The sequence below is a fragment of the Geotrypetes seraphini genome, chromosome 2 (assembly GCF_902459505.1).
Source record: "Geotrypetes seraphini chromosome 2, aGeoSer1.1, whole genome shotgun sequence".
NCBI classification, from domain to species: domain Eukaryota; kingdom Metazoa; phylum Chordata; class Amphibia; order Gymnophiona; family Dermophiidae; genus Geotrypetes; species Geotrypetes seraphini.
This window is the reverse complement of record NC_047085.1, coordinates 208120001-208132640: the sequence shown is the minus strand read 5'-3', so window position 1 is coordinate 208132640 and position 12640 is coordinate 208120001.

The following is a 12640-nucleotide window of genomic DNA, read 5'->3' as shown; positions in this document are numbered from 1 at the left end:
GGTGCTTTAATAGGTGGTTTCAGATTGAAAAGACCTCGCATGAATCGAGAGACCAAGGGATGAGCTGAAAGGAGTTTCCCATAAACTGGTTCATGAAAAGCAGCAATAGCACTGAGGTGGACTCTGATGGAAGTAGACTTGAGACCAGAGTCAGACAAAGAAAGAAGGTAATCCAACAAGGTCTCCACCGCAAGGGACGTAGGATTATGATTACGAAGAAGACACCAGGAAGAAAACCGTGTCCACTTCTGGTGGTAACATAGCAGAGTGGCAGGTTTCCTAGAGGCATCCAGAACTGAACGAACTGACTGAGACAAAAGAGTATCATGCGAAGTCAGCCCGAGAGATACCAGGCTGTCAGGTGCAGAGACTGGAGGTTGGGATGCAGAAGGGTCTCCTGATGCTGTGTAAGCAGAGAAGGAAATTGTGGAAGTAGAACAGGATCCCTGGAACTGAGTTGAAGTAGAAGTGAGAACCAATGTTGCCTGGGCCACCGAGGCGCAATCAGAATCATCGTGGCTTGTTCCCTCCTGAGCTTGAACAAGGTCCGGAGCATGAGAGGCAGAGGAGGGAAAGCATACAGGAAGAGATTGGACCAATCCAGGAGAAATGCATCTGCTGCCAGACGGTGAGGAGAGTAGAGTCTGGAGCAGAAGTGGGGCAGCTGATGATTGTGAGGAGCTGCAAAGAGGTCTATCTGAGGAGTGCCCCATTGAGCGAAGATGGACTGTAGAGTGAGAGGATCGAGTGTCCATTCGTGGGGCTGGAGAATTCTGCTGAGCTTGTCCGCTAAGGAATTCTGTTCGCCCTGAATGTAGATAGCTTTCAGGAATAGATGGTGATCTACGGCCCAAGTCCAGATCCTTTGGGCTTCCTGGCACAAAAGGCGAGAGCCTGTCCCACCCTGTTTGTTGATGTAGTACATCGCAACTTGATTGTCTGTGCACAGCAGGAGGACTTGAGGAAAGAGAAGATGTTGGAAGGCCTTGAGGGCATAAAACATCGCTCTGAGTTCCAAGAAATTGATGTGATGCTTCATTTCTTGTGTTGTCCAAAGACCTTGAGTTTGGAACTCGTTCAAATGAGCTCCCCAAGCGTAAGGGGAGGCATCGGTGGTGATGACAAGTTGATGAGGAGGTAGATGGAACAGAAGACCTCTGGAGAGATTTGAGGATATCAACCACCATTGAAGAGACTGACGAAGAGATGATGTCACAGATATGTGACGTGAGCAAGGATCCATTGCTTGGGACCACTGGGTTGCTAGGGTCCACTGAGAAGTGCGCAGGTGAAGACGTGCGAAGGGTGTGACATGAACTGTGGAGGCCATGTGACCCAAAAGTATCATCATTTGCTTGGCAGAGATGGAATGTTGTGGAAGCACTTGCTGACAGAGAGATTGAAGCGTTTGAAGATGGTTGAGTGGCAGGAACGCTCTCATGAGGACTGTGTCCAAGACAGCTCCGATGAATTGAAGCCTCTGAGTGGGGATGAGATGAGATTTGGGTAGATTGATCTCGAACCCCAGAAGTTGAAGAAAGAGGACGGTCTGGTTGGTGGCCTGAAGTACTGTCTGAGAAGAATTGGCTTTGATCAACCAATCGTCCAGATATGGAAAAACCTGAAGGTGGTGAGAGCGTAGAAAGGCAGCCACCACAATCAGACATTTGGTGAACACTCTTGGAGAGGAGGCAAGACCGAAGCGTTGCACCTTGTATTGGTAATGACAATGATTGATCATGAAGCGGAGGTACTGCCTGGATGCCAAATGGATCGGTATGTGAGTGTATGCTTCTTTGAGATCGAGGGAGCATAGCTAGTCACCTTGATTGAGAAGAGGGTAAAGAGTGGCCAGAGAAAGCATCTTGAATTTCTCTTTGACCAAGCATTTGTTTAGATCGCGAAGATCTAGGATGGGTCTTAGATCTCCTGTCTTTTTGGGGACTAGAAAATAACGGGAGTAGAATCCCTGCCCTCTCTGATCTAGAGGAACCTCCTCTATAGCGTTCAGAAGGAGGAGGGATTGAACCTCTTGAAGAAGGAGGGAAGACCGAGGAGTGTTGAAAGCAGACTCTCTTGGCAGACTTTGGGCAGGAGGTGTCTGAAAGTTGAGAGAGTAGCCGTGGCGGATGATGTTGAGGACCCACAGGTCCGAAGTGATGATTTCCCAACGGCTTATGAAATGTATAAGGCGTCCTCCTATGGGCTGTGGAAGATGAGTAGAAGGAGGAAGACTGGCTATGTCCAGGAGAACCAAGTCAAAAGGGCTGAGTTGATTTTTGAGAAGGAGGAGGTTTCACTTGCTGTTTCTGCTGGGCAGGTCGAGCAGGTTGCCTCTGTTGTTGCCTCTGACGCCTGGGTTGTTGCTGTGTCTGAGATAAGGGACGAGCCACAAACCTTCGTTGATAGGCCGATTGTTGACGAAAAGGTCTAGAAGGTGGGGTCTTCTTCTTTGTCTTAAGGAGAGTATCCCATCGAGTCTCATGAGCTGAAAGTTTCTGAGTAGTAGAGTCCATGGATTCTCTGAACAGCTCATCCCCTAAGCAAAGTGCATTGGCCAGTCGATCTTGGTGATTGACATCGAGTTCGGACACTCTGAGCCAGGCCAGTCGTCGCATAGCCACCGACATAGCCGTGGCTCTAGAGGTCAGCTCAAAAGTGTCATAGATTAATCTGACCATGAACTTGCGCAGTTGCAAGAGCGATGAAGAAGTTTGGCGAAAGGCTGATTTTTTACGGTCAGGGAGATATTTCTCAAAAGATGACAAACTTTGAATAAGATGCTTAAGATAAAAGGAAAAATGGAAAGCATAGTTTCCTGACCTGTTCGCTAGCATTGCATTTTGATACAGCCTTTTGCCAAACTTATCCATGGCCTTACCTTCCCTGCCATGAGGGACAGAAGCATATACACTAGCCCCCGTGGATTTCTTTAAAGTAGACTCTACTAATAAAGACTCATGGGGGAGTTGAGGCTTGTCAAAGCCTGGAATTGGTATAACCTTATATAAGGAGTCCAGTTTACGGGGAGCTCCTGGAATGGTCAAGGGTGTCTCTAGATTTTTGTAAAATGTCTCTCTTAAAATGTCATGGAGAGGTAGCTTGAGAAATTCCCTTGGAGGCTGGTCAAAGTCAAGAGCATCTAAAAATGCCTTGGATTTTTTGGATTCAGCCTCCAAGGGAATAGATAAAGAGTCATACATCTCTTTAAGAAAAGAGGTGAAAGAAGTTGCATCAGGTTTGGAAGACGGATCTAAACCAGAAGGATCCTCGTCCCCTGATGAACACTCTCCCTCAGAGAGGAAAGGCTCTTCTGAATCACCCCACAGATCAGGGTCCCTCACCTGAAAACTGCGGTCTCGTGACTCCGGTGTGGAGGGTTCTAGATGTCGAGTTTTATGAGTCGACTTACCAGACCTCTGTGAACCGGTACTGGGAGATGTTAAAGGTTGCGCCGGTGCCGATGTTTGAACAGCCTGGTGTCTCGGTTCCGGTGTCAAGACTGGCATTGATACCGAAGAAGTGATGTGCCCCGGTACCGACAAAGTGGATGCCGATAAAGGGGGCTGCTGCACCGCCGGTACCGGCGGCTCAGACCGGACCGGAACTGGAAGGCTCGGAGTCAAAAGAGCAGGGAGTAGCTGTTGGAGTTGTTCCTTTAGCTGGACCTGCAGGACTGCGGCAATGCGCTCATCCAATGAAGGCACCGGTACCGCTTTTTTCTTCTTCGGTACCTTGGGTGCCGCTCTACACTCCGAAGAGGAACCCGATGTCGAGGGGCTAACCTCAATTGGAGCGGAGCGCTTCCGTGGGCGCCTCGTGGTCGGCAGGATTGGACTCGCTGCTACTGAGACCGGAGGACGCTCCAACGGGGAAGGCTTCTTAGCCGGCTTACCTGCGGGGTGCGACGCCGGCGCGGTATCGTGCGGTGTCGACGAAGTAGGTGCCGACTGAGATGGGGCCGATGTCGGTGCCGGTGGTGCGGAATCAGACATCTCGGCGCCGAACAATAACTGCTGCTGTATCTGGCGGTTTTTAAGTGTTCTCTTCTTTAAAGTCGCACAGCGGGAGCAGGTAGACGCTCGATGGTCAGGACCAAGACACTGCAGACACCAGTTGTGTGGGTCTGTCAGTGAAATTGGTCGAGCGCACCACTGGCACTTTTTAAACCCGGGTTGAGGGGGCATGAAAGTGAATACGGCTTCTGCCAAATCGAAGGCCGAGGCCTCGATGATGGCAATAGGCCCCGCCGGGGCTAACCAAAAACTGAAGAAAAAAATTAAGTTTTTTTTTTTTTTTTTTTAAAGAAAAGAAAAGAAACAACGGAAATAAAATTTCCAAAAGGATTTACGCGAGCGAGAAGGCGATATTTACTAGAAAAAAGAACTTTCAACAGCCGTTGAAAGAAACGCGTCTTCTTAGCTCCGCGGAAACTAAGAAACTGGGGACCGCGCGCCTCTGTCGGGCGGGAAGGCACTCGCGCGTGCGCGGTGTGGCCTGCTAGAACTTTCCAAGTTCTTAGAGTGCAATCACTCTAAAATTGTCCGTACCGGGGCTCCGTCGGTGCCGTCACTCATCAGTCAAGAATATGCTGCCTGCTTGTCCTGAGATAATGTATGATTTATTTGCATTCTTGAATTGTTGGAATTTGATTTATTTTGCCTTTATATGTGGATCAGTTTTGTCACCTACCTTGAAATAGATTGTTTGATCTAATGCATTTTTGCTTCCTTAATTGTTGAAATCTGATTTGATTTGGTATATTGACATTTTATGTTGGTGGGGATATTAATGATGCCTAGTTATGTCTATGTTATATGTGGAAATCGCAAGGAAATATGATTTTATGTATGTGATATGTAAACCGCGTAGTTGTATGCGGTATATAAATTTTTTAATAAATAAAAACATTGAGACCTTGTCTTTCTCTCACCCAGGGCTTTAAAACTTTAGTACATGCTATTCATCTGAACTGGTCTTTGCTGGAAACACTGCTTTTTAACAGGGACAAAGCCATATCATGATGATGTTGGGTACTGTCTTTTTGGACCACATTATAGAGAGGGCAGTCTGGGCAAAAATATTTTTTCTCAGTCTAGACTAAGATTCTTTTTTACTAAGCCGCAATAGAGGTTTCTACTCTTGTGGCCCATGAGCACTAATTGCTCCAACTTTTATAGGGATTAGTAAAAATGGGGGGGGGGGGAGAGGGAGGAGTAAATGATGATTTAAGGGACAAATTAGTATGTTGTAGCCACTCTCACCCCAAGGCAGTTTTTTAAACTTATAAACCCTTTGCCTAGAAGTACTGAACTATATACTGTGCATCCAAGTTGCTATCTTTATTCAAGAGGAATATGTAAAAGAATTATCCCTCCCTTTTAAGCTCATAGGGATTTAAAGGGCTTTGGGGCTTTTGCTGCATCGCTTTGTAAAAGGGGGAGTTAGACAAGAGAGAGATTTTATCCCTTCCTGAAATACTAATTGTGTATTGTTTGAAAATAATATTTAAGTCAAAACGTCTATTATTCTGATATGAATTTTAAAAAGTAGGAACCAAACAGCTAGAAATGGTGTAGTATTTTGTCTGGGAGTTAGATGATGATTGATTTCTGTTTACATTAGAAAAGAGGGCAGAGTAATTTTTTAATTCAAAATTTGAATATTTTAAGTGATACTGAAGATTAGCTTGTGTTTTAATATATTTGTTTGTAAAAACATGCCACATATGGTGGTCTGATTATATTTGGCTAAGAGTGTTTGTAATGATTTAATAGTATAGAAATTTAAAAAGAGATTATGTACTTACCCTGGTAAGCTCTTTTCCAGTAGATAGGTGAGACATTCTAGACAAGTGAGTAGTGTCCTCATGGTCGTGTGCCATCTGCAGAAGGAATCCAGTTCGGATTTTTCCTGTTCCTTAGCTCCAACTACAGTTAGAACCCAAGCACCAAGGACCACCAAATCAACGTGAAGTAGAGACACCCAGACCAATCAAGGTCATAAACAACTGTTCTGCTCAAAGGAGTAACATGAGAATATCAGCTGCAAACAACCAGCAAAGCCTCAAGGGAGCTCAGAGACTACTCCCGCATAAAAAAACATAGATACAGCATACTCCCCATCCCCCAAGGGCTGACTGTTATCTAAGGTACAACTTGGAGATGCATGAAACAAACTTTGAGATAATAGGCGCAGGAAGGACAGGGCGAGAGTCTAGAATGTCTCACCTATCTACTGGAAAAGAGCTTACCAGGGTAAGTACATAATCTCTTTTTCCAGTGCAATAGGTGAGACATTCTAAACAAGTGGGACATACATTGCTCTACAGCGATGCCCCAGATCACCCGACTCCTCTTCAGCCCTAGTAGAGGGCCGGTGAGCACCATTCCAGCTCTTCAGCAGGCAGAGGAAGGAGGAAGAAGTCTTCCATTTTGTCCCTCCTTCCTCAGCCCGACATTGCTCCACAGCAACGCAGATCGGGCTTGACCTAGCCCACTCCATATCAGCCAGATCTTCTTCAGCTCCAATCACACCCACAATCACACAAAAAAACAATCATCTGCCACCAACAACCACCAAGAGAGAAAGCAACATACTAACCCTCAGAAAATCACCTGCAACCTCACACCCACCAACCCCTTACCGCCTGTCTTTTACAATGAATACAATACCACAAAAACAAATACAACCTATCTTACTGATCATCTTGCTCCTAACAAGCTGGAAGGCTGCAGCAAACAACATCTCCCCAATACAAGTTATTTTAACTGCAAACAGAGTTCACCACCCAGCCAGTAGAATCATTGTATACAGAAACATAAACTGCCAGACCTGTATGCAACACATCTTTACACCAACATGGGGGAGAAGCCCAACAAATCCACCCAAGACCAATCCATACCCTCAACCAAGATCACTCATCTACCCCAATATGACAAACAATGCTCAAACAGAATACACCACACTAACATGTGCCTACATAAACATCAGAGCTCTAGGACCAAAGATAGAATGCATAAGAGACTGGATAGAAACCGAGAATCTAGACTGCCTCTTCCTCACCAAAACCTGGCTAACCTCAGATTCTGACCCTAGGATAACGGAAGTTTGCCTGCAGGGATACAAGATAAAGGTGGTCTGCAGAGAGAAAAAAAAAAAGAGGAGGCGGTCTGGCTATCTTAGTCAGAAACTCCCTAAACTTAAACATACTAGACAAAACATTCACCTCATACATGGACCTACTAGCCTGCCAACCATCATGCACCATACTAAAAGGATCCATAACCTGCATGCTCTGCTACATAACACCAGGGAATTGAAACACAGCAAGACCAGAATTTGAAGATTTGATATACCGAAACTCACTAACGGCAGTATAAAACCTAATCCTAGGAGATCTAAACCTCCACCTCAAAGACCAATCCTCTAAAAAAGTAGAAAACATACTATCTTACCTTGAAGCCTTAACCTACAAGATTTTAGACCCACAAACCACACATGAGAAAGGCCACCAATTTGACATCGCAGCCTCATGACCCAACATCCCATTCTACCAGAGATTCACACTAGAGAATGACACGGGGAAAAAATCTGTCCCCGTCACCGCCCCGTCACCGGCCCACCATCCTCTGCACCGCCCCGTCACCGCCGTTCCCTTCACCACCCCGTCACCATCACCGCCATCCCTTTCACCGCCCCGTCACCGCCACTGCCATCCCATTCACCGCCCCGTCACCGTCCCGGCTGCATCCATATAAGCCTTAGTACTGTAATATTTAGCTTATTCCTTTCTTATAAATCAAAGTTCCTGCTGCTGAACTAGAGAAAGAGATGTTCAGCTGGCAGGGCTTTGTTTATAAATTTTTATCAACACAACTAATATACTATTTTATCCTAAAGCAAAAAATAAATAAATAAATATAATTTTTTTTTCTACCTTTGTTGTCTGGTTTCTGCTTTCCACATCTTCTCATTGAATTCCTTCCATCCACTGTGTGTCTTCTCTCTGCGTCTTCCATTTGCTGTTACTGTGCCTCTCCCTTAACCCCCCCCACCCAATTGGTCTAGCACCCATCTTCTTCCCTCCGCTCCCGCATAGTCTGGCATCTGTCTTCTTCCCACTCTGTCTTCCACATTTCCCTTAGTTTATAGGTTTTCTTTTTCGGCGACCTGCACGCTTTCCCAAAGAGCCGCGCACGCGCGGCTGCTCAGTGTTCAATCTTCTGCTCTGCTGCAACTTCCTGTTTCCGGTTGCGTCAGAGCAGAAGATGAAACTGAGCAGCAGCGGGTGCGCGGCTCTCTGATAGCGTGCGGGTCGCCGAAAAAGAAAATCTACAAACTAAGGTGAGGAGAAGGGAGAGAGCTGGCTAAACACTAGAATCGATTGGGCAGGCGGGTGTGAGCTGCGGGGACCGCGCGATCCTTCATGCCTCACTGCGGGGACAAGACCATTCACCGTCCCGCGGGCGGTGAATGGCCTTGTCCCCGTCGCCGCAGCGACTGCTAGTTTTCTTCCCCGTTTTCGGCGGGTGACCCGCGGCTAAAATGCGGTGGCCGCGGGTAAACCGCCACCGTGTCATTCTCTAATTCACACCTCAAACGGAAATTGGTCCTGATCCCTCTGGTCAGACCACTATACATACACCTTCAATATCAACTGGGCCAAAGGCAAAATTAAACCAAAATCCCAAAGCTTAACGTACGAATCACGTAAATACATCAACCCCTCCAAATTCTGGAATAAAACAGACGCAACAATCCAAGAATGTAACCCCATAGATTTCATTTCACAATGGTGCACACTAAGTATAGCTACCCTCAGTACAAACGAAAATCAGAATCAGCAGACGATCAGACAAATGGTTCAACAACGAACTACTCCTACTCAAAAGACAATGCAGACGACTAGAAAGAAAATGGAGATAAAGTAACCAAGAACACACAAAAACAGCATGGAGAAAACTAAACCAACAATTCAAGCAAAAACTAAAAGAAAAGAGAAGGACACACTACAACAACCAAATAGGCATAGAAGTTCAAGACACAAAAAAAAACTATTCCAATTACTAGAAGAACTCACAGACACCAAACCCTACCTGGCCAATAATGACACTCCACCTCCTTCAGCTATCCTTTTAGCTAAATACTTTAGAAACAAAATTATAATAGCCAAGACAACCTTCGCAGGAACCCCAATCCACCTAGATGAGATCACAATGCCCCCCACAGAAAAAGAATCAGCTGCAGCAGACAGAACCTGGTCCGACTTCTCCACAATACAATGGTCCGACCTAAACAGACTAAAAAATACAGCCACCCAGCCTGCGACCTCAACCATTGTCCTTCATACTTGTTAAAAGCCTCCAGCCCAAAATTCCACACTCTTCTCATACAATGGATACAATCCCTGCTCACAGATGGCCTTTTCCCACAAGACCTCAGTGAAATCATCATCACCCCGATCATAAAAGACCCAAAAGGAGCAACAGATCTACCATCCAACTACAGACCCATAGCCTCAATACCATTATATGTCAAGTTTCAAGTTTTATTAGGATTTTATATACCGCCTATCAAGGTTATCTAAGTGGTTTTACAATCAGGTACTCAAGCATTTTCCCTATCTGTCCTGTTGGGCTCACAATCTAGCTAACGTCAAGCTAATGGAAGGCCTCGTAGCTAAACACCTCACCAACTACCTAGAAAACCACAACTTACTCCACCCTACAGTCTGGGTTCAGAACCAACTACAGCACAGAGATACTACTAGGTTCCCTCCCGAACACAGCTAGACAGCACCTCAGCACAGGCAAAAAAAATGCTGATTATACAACTAGATATCACCGCAGCATTTCACCTGGTAGACCATGGCATCTCACTGCACCACAGCATGATTGCACCAGTCTTCTTAGCCTTTTATATTGTTTTAAGTATTTTAGTATATTTTTAAAAGTTTTATTTACCTGTTTGCTTTTACTTTGCTTTTACTTTATAGTTTCGTTGCTTTCTCTTGCCTCCTCCGCCGCGCAGCGGCGGCGCGCCGGACTCCGCCCACAACAGTTTCGTTGCTCTCTCTTGCCTCCTCCGCCGCGCAGCGACGGCGCGCCGGACTCCGCCCCCAACAGTTTCGTTGCTCTCTCTTGCCTCCTCCGCCGCACAGCGGCGGCGCGCCGGACTCCGCCCCCAACAGTTTCGTTGCTCTCTCTTGCCTCCTCCGCCGCGCAGCGGCGGCGCGCCGGACTCCGCCCCCAACAGGTCAGCCCATGTTAAAGCCGCCCAAACCCTCTGCGGCGCACTTTGCATCTCACTGCACCACAGCACGATTGCACCAGTCTTCTTAGCCTTTTATATTGTTTTAAGTATTTTAGTATATTTTTAAAAGTTTTATTTACCTGTTTGCTTTTACTTTGCTTTTACTTTATAGTTTCGTTGCTCTCTGTTGCCTCCTCCGCCGCGCAGCGGCGGCGCGCCGGACTCCGCCCCCAACAGGTCAGCCCATGTTAAAGCCGCCCAAACCCTCTGCGGCGCACGCCGATGTTTTGCTCCTTTGTGCGCTCCTTCGTGCGCACATTGAGTGCGTTACATTTTTTTTACTATTTAACATCATTTTTTTAGGAGGTTCTTTACTCTTTTTTAATACTTTATTTTTTTATCAACATTTACCCAACTATTTAAATATCAAAATGCATCCAACTAATATCAATATCCCAGTTCACTGGGGTCACCGTCCTCTTCCAAATACTGTAAATCTGATTCGTCCTAATTCCACTATTGAAATCCCTACTCTTACGACACTTTCTAATCAAACTTCATCTAACCAATCTTTTTTAAATTCTAACAATCTTAAAAGATATAACTCAAACCTAACCATTGGCCTAATTAATGCTAGATCCATTAAAAGCAAATTCCATCTCATCAAAGATACCATCTTAGCTCAAAAATTCCATATTCTCTGTATTACCGAAACCTGGCTTTCTGAGGGTGAGGAAGCCTACCTAAACTATTGTTGCCCCCCAGACTACTACTACATTTACAATCACCGCCACATTCGTAAAGGTGGCGGTTTAGCCATTATTTATCAAAATGGACTACTTGAATTATGTGATCAATCTACAGGTAATGTTCCGGTCGAATATCTACATGTCAAAATAAACCTTTACCCCAAAACCGACCTCTTATTGCTTTATGCACCACCTCCTATAGGACAAAATAATATTTCCATTATACAAAATTTAATATTGGATCATTGTACTGCTTCTACCCATCCCCTGATTTTGGGTGATTTTAATATACATTTTGAAGATCAAACAAACCCAATTACAAAAGATATGCTTACCTTTATTAACTCTATTAACTTATCCACTATCATACATCAACCAACTCATATCGCCAAACACACAATTGACATGTTACTAGTACCTATATCCTCAAAATTTAACTATTCTACACCACTAATCTACCCAATTCCATGGTCAGATCACTATCTTATATCATGTGATATTACATTTAAACAAAGTATTCCTGATCCGTCAGCTTCAAAACGTAAAACTATCACGTATAGAGATTTCTCTAAAATTGAATTGAAGGATGTTTCAATCATCTTTAATTCTATTAGTTTAAACTTCTTCTCTTCTACATTTGAAGAACAGTTACGTACCTGGGACTCAACACTAAAAGAACTCATCAATTCTAAAGCCCCTCTAATATCTAAAACTCCGACTTTTCGTAAATTTTTACATCCCTGGTACACAGAAGAACTTCTATTATTAAAACAACAGCAGAGATCCCTAGAAAGGAAATGGAGAAAAAATAAATCCATCACTAATTTACATAAATACAAAGAACACGCTTTATTTTACAAAAAACAAATCAATCTTGCCAAAAGTAACTACTTTAATAAAAAAATAGTAGAAGCCAGAAACCCATCAGCTTTATATTCTTTAGTAAAATCTATTTCTCCTTTGGCTAATAATAATAATATGGCTCAAAAATGTGCACTCTCATCTCAAGACATTGCGGATTATTTTTCCTCTAAACTTGAATTGATTCGTAATACTTTTCAACCAATCTCTTCCTTTCAACCATTAGACAACGACAATTCTCTATACATTTCTACATCCAAATGCGCAAAATTTAAAATTCCGTCATTAAGTGATATTGAGTCTATTTTAAATAAAACAAACTTAAAAGGAACACGCGAAGAAATAATACCTCCATATTATCTTAAAAAATTCTTTTCTTGTCTAGGCCCTTTCATTCTAGCTTTAATACAACACAGTTTATCCACGGCCTCCCTTCCTCAAGAATGGAAAAAATCCATTACTTTTCCAATCTTGAAAGACTATAAAGTTTCTCCAGATGAAACTTCTAATTATCGTCCGATCGCAAATATTCCTTTCATAGCCAAACTTACAGAGAGACTAGTTTTTGAACAACTTTCAGATTTCATTGAAACAACCAATGTACTCCACCCTCATCAAACTGGTTTCCGTAAATATTATAGTACAGAATACACCTTGAATGGCCTAATTAACAATATTCACTATTTTTTAGACCATCACAAATCGGTTATCTTAATCTCCCTAGATTTAACAGCTGCTTTCGACACCATAGATCATAACCTTTTATTAGATCGTCT